The 22008-nt window shown below is 38.4% G+C and overlaps 1 pseudogene; it reads right to left on the reverse strand.

Moving 5' to 3' along the window:
* Nucleotides 1–19991: 19991 nt before the first annotated feature.
* On the reverse strand, nucleotides 19992–20512 carry LOC129561271 (protein Abitram pseudogene; annotated as a pseudogene).
* Nucleotides 20513–22008: the final 1496 nt, after the last annotated feature.

Raw genomic sequence — 22008 nt, forward strand, 5'->3', positions numbered from 1 at the left:
AGGGTTAAAAAGCCATGCATTAGGTGCCCTTTTACCAATTTCTATACCAATGCTTTGTAGAGATTAGAAACTGAAAACACTTCAAATCATGTATCCGCAGCAGCTTCATAAAGACATACTAGTCTCGTTCTTTTCCCATGTAACCTGTAGGATTACCTCTCGAAGTCTTATTAGCCTTTAAATGCTAATGACATTGGCAAACCGATGGTACTTCATTTTTACTAGCTTGTTAATAAAATCCTTTATTGATAAGTTACTTTGTTTAGCAGGTTGCCAATAAACCACAGTGTGAGTTAGAAGAAATGTTATTTTAAGCTTTCAAAGGAATGATTAGTTTCTTTAAAGGGGCGGGAGATTACTTTCATTGTAAAACAACTTTATATATAGAAAAAAAGTCCAGGTTCAATGCATGAGACAGGATGCACGAGGCTGGTGTACTGGGATGAACCAGAGGGACGGGATGGGGAGGGAGGTGGGAGGGGGGTTCAAGATGGGGAACACATGTACACCCGGGGCAGATTCATGTCAATGTATGGCAAAACCAATACAATAATGTAAAGTAATTAGTCCCCAATTAAAATAAATACATTTTTAAAAAAGTCTTCAATTTACTGCACACAGCTGCTGTATACAGCTTGTTAACATAATATATACACAACTAAGAACTGTAAATTATAAAAAAGCTTAAGTATATGATGTTTATATTAGCATATACATGTTTATATATACTATCATTATTAAATGGAATATGCTTTCATTATTAATTGGAATATCATTATTTGTGATAATAGAAAGAGTCCTCATTTAGTGAGGAAAGTTTTAATTTTTCACCAACAACAGGTAAAGGGATGTTCTTGAAATGTCTGTCCCCACACTGTAGATGAAAGAATTGTGGACTCATTTGTGAATTCCTATGGTGTGGCTGATATAACCATGTCAAAATGAATTTGATTAGAAACTTAGGCTCTTTCTCAGAAGCATAGAACTTAACTAAATAAATACTTAAAAACGTTTAAAGACTTTAAGCTCTCTTTACCATAGAGCTTACAAAGAGAGAAATTTTCCTTTCTGTAATAGGTTTTCTGTCCTCTTTGGCCCTTCAAAAATATTAGCTACAGCTCAGGATCAGAGGGAAAAAAAAATTGTCAGAGATTGCTTTGTCCTTCAAGATGTCAATAACCATCCCTCACTGGTCACTCTAATCTCTTCTTGGCAGCTTCTCTGCCTACACACAGGCCACTTTGATTTAGGTCACAATTCAGGGACAGGATATCAGTGCCAAACTAAATGCATGATTATTATTATTCAATGAGTCCTTAATATGCTGAGACAAACTTGCTTCATTTCCAGTCAAGTCGTTCTTTCCTTCAGTGCTGTAGTTATTTGAAAACTGTGCATCAAAATGAAGTTGTTAGGAACCTTCCTTGTTGGTTATTTGTGGGGTGACTATGGTTTTGCCACATGAGTGACCTGTGGATAGGGGTTAAACTCTCTCCTCAGAATTCTCTTTTGTAAAATACTCAGTAACCACTGCTACTCAACCAAGGTAATTCTGAAGTATGAATGTTTGCCATTCTTAAGTTCTCAAAACCAATGCTAGTGTGAATCTTGACTCTAAGTAATTAAATAACTATCTTCATGTAACCTTTCATATAATATAATAATTATAAGAATATAAATGTAATAAATGTGGGAAAGCTTTCAACCAGATCTGAAACCTCATTCAGTACTAGAGACATCATATTGGAGAAAGGTGACATGGAAGAGCTTTGAGACCGAGTGTATTAATTATTGGCTTCCCTAGGGGCTCAGATGGTAAAAAAAAATCTGCCTAAAATGTGGGAGACCTAGGTTCTATCATTGGGTCAGGAAGACTCCCTGGAGAATGAAATGGCAACCCACTCCAGTATTCTTGCCTAGAGAATTTCATGGACAGAATTATTGAATTCAGGACAATCTGTTCTACAGAAAAAACATGAAGATAGTTATTTAATTACTTAGAGTCAAGATTCACACTAGCATTGGTTTTGAGAACTTAAGAATGGCAAACATTCATACTTCAGAATTACCTTGGTTGAGTAGCAGTGGTTACTGAGTATTAGAACCAAATTGGACCTTCATTAACAACATAGAAATTAATTGACCATTAAGTGAAAGTGTTAGTCACTCAGTTATGTCCAGGTCTTTGTGACCCCATGGACTGTAGCCTGCCAGGCTCCTCTTTCCATGAGATTTTCCAGGCAAGAATCCTGGGATGGGTTCCCATTTATTCTCAAGGGGGATCTTTCTGACCCAGGAGTTGAACCCATCTCCTGCATTGCAGGCAGATTATTTACTGTCTGAGATACCAGAAAAATGATCAATTGTAAAAATTAAGATTGAGATACAAAGGAATAAAAAAATATTTGCAAGAATTTTACAATACTTGTAGGAGGGTTTCTAACTTTAATTGAACCCTTTGTTTTCCTCACCCCAAGTGCTGACACTCAGAGTAAAGAAAATGGTCTCTGGTGTGTTGGCCCAGAAGTTACTTAAATTATGCTTCCTACCTTCTGCTTCAAAACACCTTTTGTCAGATTTACCTGGTTTGTGTGTTCACTGGCTTCTTACTTGTATTCTCCTCTCCTCCTGGGACAACTCACTTGAATAGTGTGTCTTTTTATGATTTAGCAACTACCAACTGATAAGATCACTTACTACCACCCAATGTGCCCTTGAAGACTATCATGACCTGACCCCACACCCAGTCAATGATTCTGGATATTGCACCAAGGAGAGCTTTCTCAAATCAGGACTCTTGTCTGGAAGGCAGAGATCGATAAAAATTCCTGAGTTACCTACTTCCTCTGGACTTCCATTTGATTCTGACCTTGGGATAATCCCTAAAGTAAAAGCCTAGCTAAGGCAGACATTCATGCATGCTATGCTGCTTCATTCGTATCTGACTCTTTGCAACTGTATGGAATATAGCCCATCAGGCTCCTCTTTCCATGTGATTCTCCAGGCAAAAATACTGGAGCATGTTGCCATGACCTACTCCAAGGAATCTTCCAGACCCTGAGATCAAACTACATCTCTTATGCCTTTTGCAATGGCAGATGTGTTCTTTACCCGTAGTGCCACCTTGGAAGCCCAGTCTGGGCAGATATTACTTCCCAGTTGTTCTGCACTATAGGTACTCTGGGCTTCCCAGGGGGAACTAGGGGTAAAGAACCCTCCTACCAATGCAGGAAACTAAGATATGCATGCTTGATCCCTGGGTTTGGAAGATCCTCTGAAAGAGGGCATGACAACCCACTCCAATATTCTTGCCTGGAGAATCCCATGGGCAGAGGAGCCTGGTGGGCTACAGTCTGTATTATCTCAGAGACTCAGACACGACTGAATCAACTTAGCACATATACATGCATGATGATAATAAAGCCTAGCACTTGCACTTATGATAATATTAATAGAATTTAGCATACAGTGATTCTTAATAAATCAGTTGTTGTCACAGTGATGCCCCCTCCATCCTCATCATCACCGTTCTCAAACATGTCTTACCCTTTCAATTGAGAAAGTAGAACTTATTCCATAAGATTAGCTCACAAGGGTCTTCTGTCTTTCCTTGGATTGTATTTCTTACTATCTAAGGACCATTTCTCTCTAACCTCTATTTTCTATGCCTTCTGATAAAATTGAAAGGTTGTTGCAGAATGACACAAAGACACCAGGATTCTTGGCCTCCAGAGAATAATTCAAGCCAGGACCAGAGACAAGGCTTGATCGCTCAGAGTTTTTGTGTAATAAAGTTTTATTAAAGTATAAAGGGGATAGAGAAAGCTTCTGACATAGGCATCAGAAGGGGGCGGAAAGAGTACCCCCCTGCTAGTCTTCAGCTGGATGTTGTATAGTCACTAACAGTCTGTTAATGAAGTAAAGGAATGTCTTTAAACTCAGAATGGCACGAGGCCCCTCACTCATAAGACGCATTTTAGGATAATCTTGACACCAGATGATTCATACCGAGCCATAAATTGATGTAGAAGGACAGATTACCATATAAATAGTTTCGTTTACATAGATTAGGGGAACAATATCTGAGTATAACATACTGGTTTGTCAAGTAGTTTCTGAGCCATTTGGCGGAACAGACTTGAAGACAGAGTCTGGGATAAATGCATAGTACATTAACATATCTTAAGACTAACATTTCCATAAGAAAAATGCATTGGTTAGCTAAAGGTTTCAGCATAATTAACTTCAGGTAAAACCAGGTGTCATTAGGGCAACACAGTATTTTAAGAGAAACTTCCTTTTAATTTTCTATCAGTTTAGTTCAGTTCAGTCTCTCAGTCATGACTGACTCTTTGCGACCCCATGAATCACAGAACGCCAGGCCTCCATGTCCATCACCAACTCCCGGAGTTCACTCAAATTCATGTCCACAGAGTCGGTGATGCCATCCAGCCATCTCATTCTCTGTCTTCCCCTTCTCCTCCCGCCCCCAATCCTTCCCAGCATCAGAGTCTTTTCCAGTGAGTCAACTTGTCACATGAGGTGGCCAAAGTATTGGAGTTTCAGCTTTAGCATTAGTCCTTCCAATGAACACCCAGGATTGATCTCCTTTAGAATGGACTGGTTGGATCTCCTTGCAGTCCAAGGGACTCTCAGGAGTCTTCTCCAGCACCACAGTTCAAAAGCATCAATTCTTCAGTGATCAGCTTTCTTCACAGTCCAACTCTCACATCCATACATGACCACTGGAAAAACCATAGCCTTGACTAGACTGACCTTGGTTGGCAAAGTAATGTCTCTGCTTTTTAATATGCTATCTAGGTTGGTCATAACTTTCCTTCCAAGGAGTAAGCGTTTTTTAATTTCATGGCTGCAATCAACATCCACAGTGATTTTGGAGCCAAAAAAAAAAAAAAAAAGTCTGACACTGTTTCCACTGTTTCCCCATATATTTTCCATGAAGTGATGGGACCAGATGAGATGATCTTTGTTTGCTGAATGTTGAGATTCAAGCCAACCTTTTCACTCTCCTCTTTCACTTTCATCAAGAGGCTTTTGAGTTCCTCTTCACTTTCTGCCACAAGGGTGGTGTCGTCCGCATATCTGAGGTTATTGATATTTCTCCCAGCAATCTTGATTCCAGCTTGTGCTTCTTCCAGACCAGCGTTCCTCATGATGTACTCTGCATAGAAGTTAAATAATCAGGGTGACAATATACAGCCTTGACGTACTCCTTTTCCAATTTGGAACCAGTTTGCTGTTAATTTTGTATAGAGAAGGAAAAAAAAAATATATCACTAGTTTGTTTCCTCCTGCCACTTAAGCGAGAGAAGAATGTCTGACACTTGCAGGCTATTTCCTCTGTTTGGAGATCCTTGGCCTTCCTTCCTGTTACCCTATCAGAATGGTACTCATTGTTCAACTAATTGCTCTTTTCTGGATCTTTCCTGAGAGATGTAAGTGTTCTTTCATTAAAATAAATTATGGAACTACAGAACTTCTGCTGTTTGGCTTCTTTTGTATGTATCCAGAATTTGGTTCCCCTTGCCTCTTTTAGGTGGTAGGGTTTTTCCTTGTTGCTAATTATTGGGTGTTTCATCATCCTGTATATGTTTCCTTACCCTCATCATTATTCTATAAATAACTCCTTCATTGAAATGTCACATTTAAACTGTCTTGTGTTTGCTTCTGCAGTATCCCAGGAACATGACAGACATGGATGCCTGTGAGCTTCATGGAGTCAGTGGATTGTTAGGCTGATAGTTTCTAAGATTTTAATTATTGAAATTCTTTTGAAGGATAGGCAAGGTATTGAGAAATTTGATCAACAATGAATGATAATTGTAAACCAATAGCAATCATATGACCAGATGTGCATTTCATGAAAAGAAGCTTGTTACTTATCTCAAGAAATAATTTGTTTTCTTTTCCAAAATAAGCCATTTTCAATCCCTGATTTATTCTAAACACAAGAATATTTTTTCATGATTATTTCACATTTAGAAGCAATATTAATTTAGCATGAAAAAGAGCAAGTGGATTTCTATCCTTGTTTCCTTAGTCAAAATCACAGCTGTTCCACAGAGAAGAAAGCACATTACATGTGATGGGTACCTATATTCCTTTTAACTAAAACACACTAGAACAATTCATCTTTTGAAGCACAGATATAGAACCTTAGTAAACATATCGTCACATATTATTAAAAATCAATTTGTCTGATAATCACATCTTGGAATAGTCTTTATTGTAGTAATAGTGTACTTAGAATTTAAGAGTCTCTGTCACTTTATATTGAATTGTATGCAACTACTATCTGTTTTTCTGCCTCCAACATCTTATGGCAACTTTAGAGATTACCAAATTGCAATTGCCAGATGGCAATATGATCATTAAGTTCAAATCAATTTCATTTTAGTTTCAATCATGAATGAAATGATAATTTTATCATTAAAATTACATTTTTTGTAATTTTTATTCATTACCATTGTTTTTTAACATGAGAATATAGTTTACCTTTTGAAAACAGATTATATCTGTGAATTTTTAGTTTTTTCTCTATTAAGCTCACCTTGGAAAGTTGTAATATTTTATTGGATAAAATTTTTTGAAGATTAATGTACTAAAAATGTATTAAATAACTTACATATGAACGGAAAAATAATACCAAACATGATACTTTATATATCATATTGTTGAAAAAATTTCTGAAAGATTTCTTGACACAAAAATAAATCAAAATAAAAATCCAGCAAAATATTGTCTCTCATTAGGAGATGATATCAGCAAAATGGTGAAATAGGAAGCCCTACACTTTCTTTACCCACTGATATACAAATTCAGTAATACATAGACAAGTTCCCATTGTAAGACCAGAAGTGAATCAAGAGGCTGCAGTACCACAGGTGAGCATGAAGCCAGCTTCATCAAAGCAAGTGCTTAAATATGCGGCACATACTTGCCAAGCCCTTCTGCATGTCTCACAAGCCACATCAATAGGAAACTGCCAACTCAGACTGTCCCTGTAGAGGGAAAGAAGAGACTGGAACATTCTGACTCTTTGAGAGGCTGTGTGACACACAAGTTTCTATCCTGTATAAACCTAGGTCCTACAGGAAGGCATCAGGAAGGAGAATGAAAGGCAGAGATATTGGCTTGAACAAGCACGACTCTCTCTTTCCACTGCCCCTCTCTTTGGCTCAGTGCAGAGTCCACCCAACTTAGAGCACTCACAGGCCTGTGAGCTCTAAATACCACTGAGAACAACAACAGAAGCCAGTGTTTGTGGCCGGTATAGAAAGCCTGCAGTAATGCAGACAGACAGGCCGAGGAGTGAGATATTACAGGATCCTGGAAAAGTAAACTGGGAAAATCTCTCTAATTGGAAGTTTACACACAGAAATTCAGAGAAAAATAATTCTCAGAAAAGATTTGAAGAACTTCCAGATTTTCCAGTCTGGTGAAGATCTTCTGCCTATGAAGCTAGTTTATAAAGACTGGGAGAGATAACCACTTCCCAAAATGCATGAATTCTAACACAAAATAACAATTCACATACACTATACAAAACAGAATAATGTGCCCCAAAAAAGGAACAAAATAAATCCCCAGAAACTGACACCAAAGGAATGAAGGTATATGTTACCTGACAAACAGTCCAAAATACTTAGAAGAAAGATGTTTAATGACCTCAAGATAATGGTGAACATACAAAATGAGAATACCACCAAAAAGTTAGAAAGAACAAATAAATTTAGAACTGAAGAATGCAATACTTGAATTAAAAATTTACTAGAGGGGTTTAACAGCAGATTTGATCAAGTACAAGAAAGAATCTATGAACTCAAAAACAAGTCATTTTAAGTAATTCAATTACAGAAGCAAAAAGAAAAAAAAAATGTGATGAAGTAAAAAAAAAAAAAATAAGAAAGTCTAATTGGTTTATAAGAGATAATAAAGAATACTAAAATAAACATTATGGAAGTTTCAGTAGGAAAAATGAGCGAAAAATGGAACAAAAATCTTATTTGAGGTAATGGCTGAAAACTTCTCAGACTGGGTAATGAAATGGACATACAGATTCAAGTAGCACAACAGACTCAGTTAAGATAAACTAAATAGAAGCAAGGTAACAATAAAAATTAGAGTATAAATAAAATGTAAGTACAAATAATAGAGAATAGAAAAATAAAATCATTTAAAATAAAGAGTTGGTTGTTTGGAAAGATAAACAAAATTGACAAACCCTTATTTAGACTAGCTAGGCGGAAAAAGATTGAAGCCTCAGAATCAGAAATGAGACAGGATACACTATAAATGAAGCCAAAGAAATGAAAAAAGCAAGCATGGTGTTATTATGCAAAATTATACACCAACAAAGTAGATAACCTAGAAGAAATGGATACATTCCTAGAAACATATATCCTACTAAAACTAAATTATGAACAAATCAAAAATCTAAACAGACCAATAACTACTGATGTAGTTGAACCAGTAATTGAAAACATCCTAACAGAGAAAAACTCAGTATCAGATGGCTTCACTGGAGAAATCTACCAATTGTATACACAAGAATTTATAGAAACCCTTCTCAAACTCTTCAAAATAATTTAAGAACAAAAGACACTTCCAAACTCATTATGAGGTCAGTAGTTTTGTCATAGGAAAGCCTGACAAAAAATATTGCAAAAAAAGGAAAAAAAGCTGAAGACCTGATAAATATAGATGCAAAACCCCTCAACAAAGCACCAGCAAACCAAATCCAATAGCACATTGAAAATATCAAGCATCAGGATAAATTGGGAAATTGGGATTGACATACAAACACTACTACACAAGAAATACATAACTAATAAGAATCTGCTGTATAGAACAGAGAACTCTACTCAGTACTCTGTAATGGACTATAATGAGAATAGAAACTTATAAAAATAGATTTGTATATATATCACACATAATTTCCAAGTGGGACTTATTCATGAGAGAAAAACCATTCAACCTACAAAAAAATCAGTCAATAAGGTATACTATGTGAACACAGGGAAGAATAAACATCACAAGATACATTTGACAGCATTCAGTAATTTTTATTTAAAATACACTCAACTCACTAATAATAGAAGCGTAATTATATTAAAACTATAAAGTCCATTTAAAGGTCTAATTCTAACATCATGATCGATGGGGAAAAATCAAAAGTAAGATTGGGACGAAGACAAGGATACATGGTCTTTGACAAGTGTATTCCAAGATGTCTTAGTTAAATGAATCAGACAGGATAAAGAAATCAAATATGCATAATCAGCTTCTCCATCTTTGGTTGCAAAGAATATAATCAGTCTGATTTTGGTGTTGACCATCTGGTAATGTCCATGTGTAGAGTCTTCTCTTGTGTTGTTGGAAGAGGGTGTTTGCTATGACCAGTGCATTCTCTTGACAAAACTCTATTAGCCTTTGCCCTGTTTCATTCCATACTCCAAGGCCAATTTTGCCTGTTACTCCAGGTGTTTCTTGACTTTCTACTTAGCATTCCAGTCCCCTATAATGAAAAGGACATCATTTTTGGGTGTTAGTTCTAAAAGGTCTTGTAGGTCTTCATAGAACCGATTAACTTTGGCTTCTTCAGCATTACAGGTTGGGGCATAGGCCTGGATTACTGTAATATTGAATGGTTTGCCTTGGAAACGAACAGAAATCATTCTGTCGTTTTTAAGATTGCATCCAAGTACTGCATTTCGGACTCTTTTGTTTACCATGATGGCTACTCCACTTCTTCTAAGGGATTCCTGCCCACAGTAGTAGATATAATGGTCATCCGAGTTAAATTCACCCATTCCAGTCCATTTTAATTCACTGATTCCTAGAATGTCGACGTTCACTTTTGCCATCTCCTGTTTGACCACTTCCAATTTGCCTTGATTCATGGACCTAACATTCCAGGTTCCTATGCAATACTGCTCTTTATAGCACCAGACCTGGCTTCTATCACTGGTCACATCCACAACTGGGTATTGGTTTTGCTTTTGCTCCATCCCTTTATTCCTTCTAGAGTTATTTCTCCACTGAGCTCCAGTAGCATACTGGGCACCTATCGACCTGGGGAATTCCTCATTCAGTATCCTATCATTTTGCCCTTTGATACTGTTCATGGGGTTCTCAAGGCAAGTATACTGAAGTGGTTTGCCATTCCCTTCTCCAGTGGACCACATTCGGCTGTGGTCCATGTGATCAGATCGGCTAGTTTCCTGTGATTATGATTTCAGTTTGTCTGCCCTCTGATGTCCCCTCGCAATACCTACCGTCTTATTTGGGTTTCTCTTACCTTGGTCGTGGAAAAGCTCTTCACAGCCGCTCCAGCAAAGTGCATCCGCTGTACCTTACCTTGGACGAAGGGTATCTCTTCAAGGCCGCCCCTCCCGACCTTGAATGCGGAGTAGCTCCTCTCGGCCCTCCTGCGCCCGCGCAGCCACCGCCTGTTGGACGTGGGGTAGCTACTCTCGGCTGCCGGCTCTGGCCTCAGGTGTGGGGTAGCTCCTCACGCCCGCGCCTCTTTGCGTGGTTCTTTGCGCCGGGCCGGCATCTCTCGCGTCTGCGCCACTGGGGCCGGCGTCTCTTGCGTGGATACCTCAGATATAAGATGACACCACCCTTATGGCAGAAAGTGAAGAGGAACTCAAAAGCCTCTTGATGAAAGTGAAAGAGGAGAGTGAAAAGATTGGCTTGAAGTTCAACATTCAGAAAACAAAGATCATGGCATCTGGTCCCATCACTTCATGGGAAATAGATGGAAAAACAGTGGAAACAGTGTCAGATTTTATTTTGGGGGGCTCCAAAATCACTGCAGATGCTGATTGCAGCCAGGAAATTAAAAGACGCTTGCTCCTTGAAAGGAAAGTTATGACCAACCTTGATAGTATATTAAAAAGCAGAGACATTACCTTGCCAACCAAGGTCTGTCTAGTCAAGGCAATGGTTTTTCCCTTGGTCATGTATGGATGTGAGAGTTGGACTGTGAAGAAAGCTGATCGCCGAAGAATCAATGCTTTTGAACTGTGGTGTTGGAGAAGACTCTTGAGAGTCCCTTATACTGCAAGGAGATCCAACCAGTCCATTCTAAAGGAGATCAATCCTGGGTGTTCATTGGAAGGACTGATGCTAAAGCTGAAACTGCGATACTTTGGCCACCTCATGCGACGAGGTGACTCACTGGAAAAGACTCTGGTGCTGGGAAAGGTTGGGGGCGGGAGGAGAAGGGGACGACCGAGAATGAGATGGCTGGATGGCATCACCGACTCTGTGGACATGAGTTTGAGTGTACTCCGGGAGTTGGTGATGGACAGGGAGGCCTGGCGTGCTGTGATTCATGGGGTCGCGGAGAGTCGGACACGACTGAGCGACTGAATTGAAACTGAACTGATGCATAATCAGAAAGGAGGTGATTATCCCTGCTCATAGATGACATAATCTTAAACAAAGAAAGCTCTTACCTTTAGTCTAGAACCGCTATCTTCCAGTATTTCGCCAAAATGATAAACACAAAGGAAAAGAGGAGGGGCAACTGCTCCATGTTCTCTAGGGATTTTAGAGGACAAGGAATTTTTCCTTTGGTCACAAACATGCAAATCTACAAGAAGGGTGATACTTTAGATACCAAGGGAATCTGTTCAAAAAGGAATGCCCCACAGATTCACTATGGCAATACTGGAGAATCTACAATGTTACCCAGCATGCTGTTGGCATCATTATAAACAAGCCAGTTAAGGGCAAGATTCTTCCCAAGAGATTTAATGTGCATATCAGGCTTATTAAGCACTCTAAGAGCTGAGATAACTCCCAGAAACATTGGAAAGGAAACAATCAGAAAAAGAATGAAGCCAAAGAGAAAGGGACTTGTGTTCAGCTTAAGCACCAGGCTGCTCCAACCAAAAGCACACTTTGTGAGGACCAGTGGAAGAAGCCCGAACTGTTGGAGCCCGTATCTTATGAATTCATGACCTGAGGGATGCAAAAATGAAGACCTGGACTGTAAAAATGTTTATCTTAATTGATTAGAGGTGTTGTGTCCAAATTCAGCAGGTGATGTTTTTTCAGATTTAGTGTTTTTCTTCCTGAAAAATGTAAAATAGTTTTCTGTTCACTATGCCCCATTGGTTAATAAACTCCCAGATATTAGAAAAAAAAAAAAAAATCCCTAAAGATTCTGCACACGCACGCACACACACACACACACACACACACACACACACACACACAAAGTTAGAACTAAAAAGAAAATTCAGCCAAGTGACAGGATAACAAAAAATCAACATAAAAATTCACCTATATTTCCTTTGTTGCTTTGTTTGTAGTCACTTAGTCATGTCCAACATTTCTGCGACCCCTTTATTTGGGTGCAGTCAACGCCCACAATGATTTTGGGTGTTGAAAATCTGTCTGTCTGTCAAGAAAATTAAGTCTGTCACAATTTCTACTTTTTCCCCATGATCTCACTAATGTGTCATCAATGTAGTTGTGTAGTCTATAGAATGGTGTTTGCCAGGGGTCAGTCAGTCAGTCAGTTCAGCCGCTCAGACATGTCCGACTCTCCGCGACCCCATGAATCACAGCACGCCAGGCGTCCCTGTCCATCAAAAACTCCAAGAGTTCACTCAAATTCACGTCCACAGAGTCGGTGATGCCATCCAGCCGTCTCATTCTCTGTCGTCCCCGTCTCCTCCCGCCCCCAACCTTTCCCAGCATCAGAGTCTTTTCCAGTGAGTCAACTCGTCGCATGAGGTGGCCAAAGTATTGGAGTTTCAGCTTTAGCATCAGTCCTTCCAATGAAAAACAGGATTGATCTCCTTTAGAATGGACTGGTTGGATCTCCTTGCAGTATAAGGGACTCTCAAGAGTCTTCTCCAACACCACAGTTCAAAAGCATCAATTCTTCGGCAATCAGCTTTCTTCACAGTCCAACTCTCACATCCATACATGACCACTGGAAAAACCATAGCCTTGACTAGACGGACCTTTGTTGGCAAAGTAATGTCTCTGCTCTTTAATATACTATCTAGGTTGGTCATAACTTTTCTTCCAAGGAGCAAGCGTCTTTTAATTTCATGGCTGCAATCAGCATCCGCAGTGATTTTGGAGTCCCAAAAAATAAAGTCTGACACTGTTTCCACTGTTTCCCCATCTATTTCCCATGAAGTGATGGGACCAGATGCCATGATCTTTGTTTTCTGAATGTTGAGCTTCAAGCCAATCTTTTCACTCTCCTCTTTCACTTTCATCAAGAGGCTTTTTAGTTCCTCTTCACTTTCTGCCATAAGGGTAGTGTCATCTGCATATCTGAGGTTATTGATATTTCTCCAGTAGGGGAGGGGAAATGGGGAGTTGTGCAACAGGTTTGGAATTTCAGTCATGCAAGATGATAAATTTTCTAGAGACCTGCTCTCCAACAATACACATATAGCTAGCAATACCGTATGGTACACTTAAAATTTTGTTAACAGGATAGATTTCAAAGTACGTTTTCTTTTGTTGTTGTTGCTCTTTAACCACAAAAACATTTCCTTGATGTGACAAAATTAGGATTAAGACAATCTCCAATCACTGATTATGTTTTAATTTATTTATTTTAATTGGAGGCTAATTACATTATTGTATTTGTTTTGCCGTACATTGACATGAATCCACCCCAGGTGTACATGTGTTTATAACTTTGAGATTATGGTGTGAGCTGTTAGACACAAAGTTTAGGTTAAAAAGCCAGTCTCTGTTAACTTGAAATATCTTACTGTGCACCTATTTGAATCAGGTGAAAGTCTATTTTAATATAAATCAAAAATTGAAATAAAATTAAAAAATTCATAGACTCAGCATTAGGCAACCAAAATTCTAGTTCCAGTTGCAGCAACATGAAGTCATTATTTTTCAATACTGTGATCTATCGTGTGAGGATAAGTTGTCTTATTTCACAGTGCTCTTTTAATAATGAAATATTATACAGTACAGTATATGAAAATAATGGAGAATCAAATAAATGAGCAATTGGTTTATCTGAGCAATGGTGTTCAAGTTAACAGTATAAGTTTTAAAATAGAGAATACACGTGTTTTATTTTCTTATCTATATTACTGACTGCCTTGAACAAGTCATTTACTTCTTTGTTCTGTTCCAGGGTATCAACAGAGGGTCAGTTCTTACTTTGTCCTTAAAACTGAAACCCACCACTACCCACATCAAACTAGATTCAAAATCCCACTATTGGTAAGAGATATAGGATGATGCGAGGTTTAGTTTATTTAACTAGTTGGGGTCAGCTGATATGGAGCAAGACATTACAAAAACATTTCAGAACAACAATTGTGTGCTCATTCTAAATTACTTTTCATTACCTCACAAGTATTTTGAAGTCATATGGCTTAAAATTTCCTAAACCAACCTAGAGGCTGCACCAGATTTTGATGTGGTAGAAGGTAAGAATCAGAGGTCACTATAAGTAGCTCATGGATATTAATTTTTTAAGGATGCATACTTTTCTTAACCCAAATCCCCTCCTTGTTTGTCGGAAAAATTTTGGATTGGATTAATCCAAATGGGGAAAATATAGGCATGAAAGAAAAAAATCATTCTTGGTTTTAAAAATATCTTTAGTAGATTCTCTCTTTCCAATTTGAAAAGAACTGGAGAGTAGCAAAAGAAATTGGATGCTGAAATGCACATGAATTATTTGTGAACATGATTAAATTTTGTATTTAATCCCAGTTTTTACAGTATACATTGTCCGTACACTTTTATCAGAATCAAAACTCTGGCTTCTAAGGACATCTCCAGACATACTAAATCAGAATCATGTTGAATGGATCCCAGAAATCCATATTTTACATAGAAATCCCAGGTGAAATATATGCATACAAAAACTCAAATGTTGTTGCTTTATAAGAAAGTTTGCATTTACAGTGGACTCTTGAACAAGATGAATTTGAACTGTGCAAGTCCAATTATACCCAGAGTTTTCCAATAGGAAATATACTACAGTACTACGTGATTCATAGTTGGTTGAAGTCAGAGGTGTGGAACAGAAGATACAGGGAACTGCAGTTACCTAAACCTGATTAAAAGTTATACTTGGATTTTCAACTGCATGAAGTTTTCACATCCTTAACATCTGCACTGTTCAAAGGTCAACTGTACATGTATTGCTTGAATTCCCCAATATTCACTAAAAAAAGTAAATATTATTAAGTAAAACTACATTCATTGACATTAAAATCATATTTTAAATCTAGATTTTGTTTAAAAATGTGGGTCATATATCTTTACTGAATTATCCCAATCCTGCAGATCATATTTGATAATCAATACAACCTTCATCTCTAAACAACTAAGTACAGTTACTTACAGATCGGTCACTCTATGAAGCAGATTTGAAAGTTCCAAGAATAGCATTGAATACGATCTTAATGATCATACTCTGATTCTTTTCAATCTCAAAAACCATCAATTCAAATATAAAAATATTGGTTTTTAAATTCATCAAAAGCATCATCATTTTACTCATCTATAAGTATACAAAAGAATATAAATGTCTACTAACAGCAGTAACAGAAACTGGCTCATTCTAAATCTATTTCGGTCTTATTATATAACCTAATAATAAATGATTATCCAATTATAAGTTGATCCATATTTTATTCTTTTTATCATCGTTTTGTTGTACAACATTTAATATTACTGACAATTAAGACAAAGTCATTATTATTTGAATCTAACAATATATTATTTCAAAGTCAAATACGTTAACTTTATTCTCTCCACATAAGAAGAACCGTTTTTGAAGAAAAATGTATTCAAATTAAGTCAACTGTAAAAGGTCTATGCCAAACATGAATGAAAAAGGGAAATTTAATAAGGGAACAGATGTTTTATGTTATGATATTTATGCTATTGCATGGCTTAATTTCCATTGCAGGCTTCAATCCTTTATCCAAGTTGATTCCCTAGACATAAACAATGTGCTGGCATTAGACATGGGACTCCTGAGCCAGAAATAAAGACTATTGTTCACAGCATAATAGGCAGCATGGAAATCAGTTCCCCATGCTTTCTAATCAAGATGTCCTTAACATCCTGGTCGGCTACAGTCCATGGAGTCACAAAGAGCTGGACACGACTTAGCACAGCACAGAAGCACTTAAGTACGGAAGAGTTTATTCCCTAAGCTGCTAGTAGTGCCCCAACAGGTAGTTCTCAGCTGTTATTGAACTTTAGGAATTATTGCAACTGAAGACTGTTGCCTTGACAAAGACTGCTGCTTTTCCTTCCAGCAGCCTGAATCTAATGACAGGTGAATGTAGACATAGGAAATATCCTGTTCTCTGCTCTAGTAACAAATCTGACATTTTAAGGGGTCATTATTCAAATGCTATCAGAGCTCATCTACTCTATATAGTCAACTTGATTTCTTGCCCTGACCTTCTACAAGTGTTGATTACAACAGTCCTTTAATTGGTACCATCATCCACTTCTGCCTCTTGAATTCAACCTGTGACAGAAAAAGATTTATATTAGATCCTCCTCCAAGAAAAGTAACAATTTTTCACAATACTCTATATTGAATAGTAGTTATCATCTCTGTAATTCTAATGGTGCTGTGATCAAACAGTAAGGAAGTGTATGTAATGGAGTCAGTGAGGTTACATGATTGTATAGATAGGTGTTCTGCATGTATGTTTATGCTTGTACACACACAAACACACACACACACACAAACAAAAGGGAGGATAAGAGAATACAGTTCAGTTCAGTTCAGCAGTCGCTCAGTCGTGTCCGACTCTTTGCGACCCCATGAATCACAGCACGCCAGGCCTCCCTGTCCATCACCAACTCCCGGAGTTCACTCAAACTCATGTCCACAGAGTTGGTGATGCCATCCAGCCATCTCATTCTCTGTCGTCCCCGTCTCCTCCCACCCCCAATCCCTCCTACCATCAGAGTCTTGTCCAGTGAGTCAACTCGTCGCATGAGGTGGCCAAAGTATTGCAGTTTCAGCTTTAGCATCTGTCCTTCCAATGAACACCCAGGATTGATCTCCTCTACAATGGACTGGTTGGATCTCCTTGCAGTACAAGGGACTCTCAAGAGTCTTCTCCAGCACCACAATTCAAAAGCATCAATTCTTCGGCGATCAGCTTTCTTCACAGTCCAACTCTCACATCCATACATGACCAAGGGGAAAACCATTGCCTTGACTAGACAGACCTTGGTTGGCAAAGTAATGTCTCTGCTTTTTAACATGCTGTGTAGGTTGGTCATAACTTTCCTTCCAAGGAGTAAGCGTCTTTTAAATTCACGGCTGCAATCACCATCTGCAGTGATTTTGGAGCCCCAAAAAATAAAGTCTGACACTGTTTCCACTGTTTCTCCATCTATTTCCCATGAAGTGATGGGACCAGATGCCATGATCTTTGTTTTCTGGATGTTGAGCTTCAAGCCAATCTTTTCACTCTCCTCTTTCACTTTCATCAAGAGGCTTTTTTAGTTTCTCTTCACTTTCTGCCATAAGGGTGGTGTCATCTGCATATCTGAGCTTATTGATATTTCTCCCAGCAATCTTGATTCCAGCTTGTGCTTCTTCCAGCACAGCGTTCCTCGTGATGTACTCTGCATATAAGTTAAATAAGCAGGGTGACAATATACAACCTTGACGTACTCCTTTTCCTATTTGGAACCAGTCTGTTGTTCCATGACCAGTTCTGACTGTTGCTTCCTGACCTGCATACAGGTTTCTCAAGAGGCAGGTCAGGTGATCTGGTATTCCCATGTCTTTCAGAATGTTCCACAGTTTATTATGATCCACACAGTCAAAGGCTTTGGCATAGTCAATGAAGCAAAAATAGATGTGTTTGCTAAGAATACATGTGTTTGTTAAAGAAACTAGTAATTATTAAAATAGACAAATCTACATTATAAGCTCTCTAAGTGTCATTCAAATCATTTTAACTTATCCTAGGTAACACAGCATTTTTAAAGAATGAAAGTGTAATATCCAACATTCTTTAATAGGAAAGTTGTGGCAGTGTGGTATATACATGCTGCTGCTGCTGCTAAGTCACTTCAGTCGTGTCCGACTCTGTGTGACCCCATAGACGGCAGCCCACCAGGCTCCCCCGTCCCTGGGATTCTCCAGGCAAGAACACTGGAGTGGGTTGCCATTTCCTTCTCCAATGTGTGCAAGTAAAAAGTGAAAGTGAAGTCGCTCAGTCGTGTGTATACAGGGCTAATTTAGAGGTTATTTTAGCAGATTAAATAAAAGATGAATCTCTGAAGTAGGATGTTGACACTGATAAACATGAGAGACCAATTTGAAACAGTTGAAAAACTGGAATTGATAGGATTGGTGATAAAATTGAAAATTGGGAGAGATCTTTTATTAATGTCATAAAGAGCTTAAACATTTTGATAGAATCCAATGATATATTACTTTACATTTAAAGTATTAGAAGTATACTTATTTTATTGAAATAAAGGGGACAATTTACTTTTTAGTCACATGTTTATACTTAGGCAAGTAACATAGATGAGTGATAAATGATGCATTAACTATATGAAATTTGTTCTTATGTTTTTGAAGCCAAGAAATATTCAGCTTTAAATTTGCACATCTTTAAATCATAAAATTTTCACCTGAATAATTCATGAGCAGTAGCACTGAGACTATTTTAAAAAACTACTGTACAATTTTAAAAAGTAACTTCCTAAAAAATTTGCAAGGTTATGTAGGCAAGGAACAGAAAACTCAAGATAATATTTCTGGATGTATAAAACTAACAGTTCATTTGAAAATGTCCAGCACGTGCTGAAATTAATCACAATGGGAAAATGTTAGTAACTTAGGTAAGTATCAAGGTTAAAGACTCCATAAGTTTGAATCTTTAAAAAATTAATTAATAGATAAGTTAATCAATCAATTCATGTATTAGTTACTTTCCCAGCCCTAAAGAAACCTGTTTCTGGGGAAAATCTAAATGTATAAATGTAAAGTTTTTCTAAGAAAATTAAGTTAAATTTAAAAGTAGGAAAATAATCATCCTATTTTTACTTTGGTTTGCTTTGATATATATGCATATAATATGCATATTATGTATATGTATACATATAAGCATGTATATATATTTTAGTGATAACATGTGTTTTATTATTTCATCCTGTTTTCAGATTTTTGTTGTTGCTTTGTTCAAAAAGTAGTATTTACTAGTGGGTAAATGCTTTTGAACTGTGGTGTTGGAGAAGACTCTTGAGAGTTCCTTGGACTGCAAGGAGATCCAACCAGTCCATTCTAAAGGAGATCAATCCTGGGTGTTCATTGGAAGGACTGATGCTAAAGCTGAAACTGCAATACTTTGGCCACCTCATGTGACGAGATGACTCACTGGAAAAGACTCTGATGCTGGGAAAGGTTGGGGGAGGGAGGAGAAGGGGATGACAGAGAATGAGATGGCTGGATGGCATCACCGACTCTGTGGACATGAGTTTGAGTGAACTCCGGGAGTTGGTGATGGACCGGGAGGCCTGGCATGCTGTGATTCATGCGGTCGTGGAGAGTCGGCCACGACTGAGAGAATGAACTGAACTTATCTACTAGTGTGTAAATTACTAGTGGGATGATGGGTAAATTACTTTTCTGTCTTTTCAAATTTTCCTCAACATGCATTTTTTTTTTCATTCGTAATCAGTAAAACATATCTCATTTGCCAGTTGTCAGAGGAAAGCAAGAGAAGAATAGAGTGAGTAAATGGACAGGCAGATTTTGGAGGTTGAAGACAAAATGGAATTAAGGCTTGTCATGTCAGACAAGGAAGGAAAACTAGGTCAGGTGTTAAGAGCAGGTCTCCTTGCAGATGCCAGGTGTGAAGACTGCTTCAGCTATGCTTGTCCTCCCTTAGTGCACTGACTGTTAGGCCAGGTTAGGATCAGGAGGCCTTTTACTCCATCTCAGTCCTCACCCCTTATGAGGTAGATGCTGTGGATTTGATGACCTCATACTGCTTTTGTGTCAGTAACCCTTCTGTTACGCTTTTACTGTCTTCAACTTTGGGCAACACAATTGAAAAGTAGCCTTCATTGGATGGCTTCTCTTGAAGAATAGATGGTTTATGGAGAATGTTTTCCCTTACTTCCACCAACTCTAACACAGCTATGTATGGTATATTCTTCTTCATCTGAGCAGTGAATCTCACAAAGAGGTGCCAGTTCTGTTAGAAACTGTGCCTCTGGCTTAAATTTCCCAGACTTTGTTCTGAAGTTTGTACAGATTTGGTAAGAAATGTTTTTCACTCTTTATCCATGTTGAAGAACTGGATGAGACCCTGCAATGTGATGACACATATTCGGTTCCAGTGCTGCCCTATGCAATGAGCCTCCCCGGGCTTTCCTTTGACATCTGCCTTGGACGAGCAGATAGAATAACAATCTACATAGCAGGCTCAGCAGCCAAGGCTGCCCCCCGGTCCTGGGGCTTGGTGGTCATGGTGACCTGGGGTGCATCAAACCCCGCCCTCCTGGACCTGGACGCTTCCTTCTGTTTCCGGGGGGCATCCCTGATGGCTCAGACAGTAAAGTGTCTGCCCGCAATGCGGAAGACCCGGGTTTGATCCCTCGGTAAGGAAGATCCCCTGGAGAAGGAAATGGCAACCCACTCCAGTACTCTTGCTTGGAAAAATCCATGGATGGAGGAGCTTGGTGGGCTACAATCCATGGAGCCACAAAGAATCAGACACGACTGAATGACTTCACTTTCCTTCTGTTTCCAACTTTACATAAACTGCTAATAATCTTTCCTCAGAAAATCAATTTTTAAAATTAATGAATACGGAAAAAATTTTTTTAATCATAAAATTATTCAGTGTATATTAGAAACACTCACTTGGTTAAGCAAAGAACCTATCCAAACTTTATCTTAGTTGGAAGTGAATTTCAGTTCAGTTCATTTCAGTAACTCAGTCTTGTCCGAATATTTGTGACCCATGTGAATAGCAGCATGCCAGGCCTCCCTGTCCATCACCAATTCCCGGGGTTTATTCAAAGTCATGTCCATCGAGTCTGTGATGCCACACAGCAATCTCATCCTCTGTCGTCACCTTCTCCTCCTGCCCCCAATCCCTCCCAGCATCAGAGATTTTTCCAGTGAGTCAACTCTTCCCATAAGCTGGCCAAAGTATCGGAGTTTCAGTTTCATCATCAGTCATTCCAATGAACACCCAGGAATAGTCTACTTTAAAATGGACTGGTTGGATCTCCTTTCAGTACAAGGGACTCTCAAGAGTCTTCTCCAACACCACAGTTCAAAAGCATCAATTCTTCCGCGATCAGCTTTCTTCACAGTCCAACTCTCACATCCATACATGACCACGGGAAAAACCATAGCCTTGACTAGACAGACCTTTGTTGGCAACGTAATGTCTCTGCTTTTTATTATGCTATCAAGGTTGGTCATAACTTTCCTTCCAAGGAGTAGGCGTCTTAATTTCATGGCTGCAATCACCATCTGCAGTGATTTTGGAGCCCAAAAATATAAAGTCTGACACTGTTTCCAGTGTTACCCATCTATTTGTCATGAAGTGATGGGACCAGATGCCATGATCTTAGTTTTCTAAATGTTGAGCTTCAAGCCAACCTTTTCACTCTCCTCTTTCACTTTCATCAAGAGGCTTTCTAGTTCCTCTTCACTTTCTGCCATAAGGGTAGTGTCATCTGCATATCTGAGGTTATTGATATTTCTCTGAGCAACCTTGATTCCAGCTTGTGCTTCTTCCAGCCCAGCGTTCCTCATGATTTACTCTGCATATAAGTTAAATAAGCAGGGTGACAATATACAACCTTGATGGACTCCTTTTCCTATTTGGAACCAGTCTGTTGTTCCATATCTAGTTCTAGCTGTTGCTTTCTGACCTGCGTATAGGTTTCTCAAGAGCAAGTCTGGTGGTTTGGTATTCCCATCTCTCAGAATTTTCAACAATTTATTGT

The sequence above is a fragment of the Moschus berezovskii genome, chromosome 10 (genome assembly GCF_049115385.1).
Source record: "Moschus berezovskii isolate FMDL1 chromosome 10, NW_MosBer_1.0, whole genome shotgun sequence".
Taxonomy (NCBI): Eukaryota; Metazoa; Chordata; class Mammalia; order Artiodactyla; family Moschidae; genus Moschus; species Moschus berezovskii.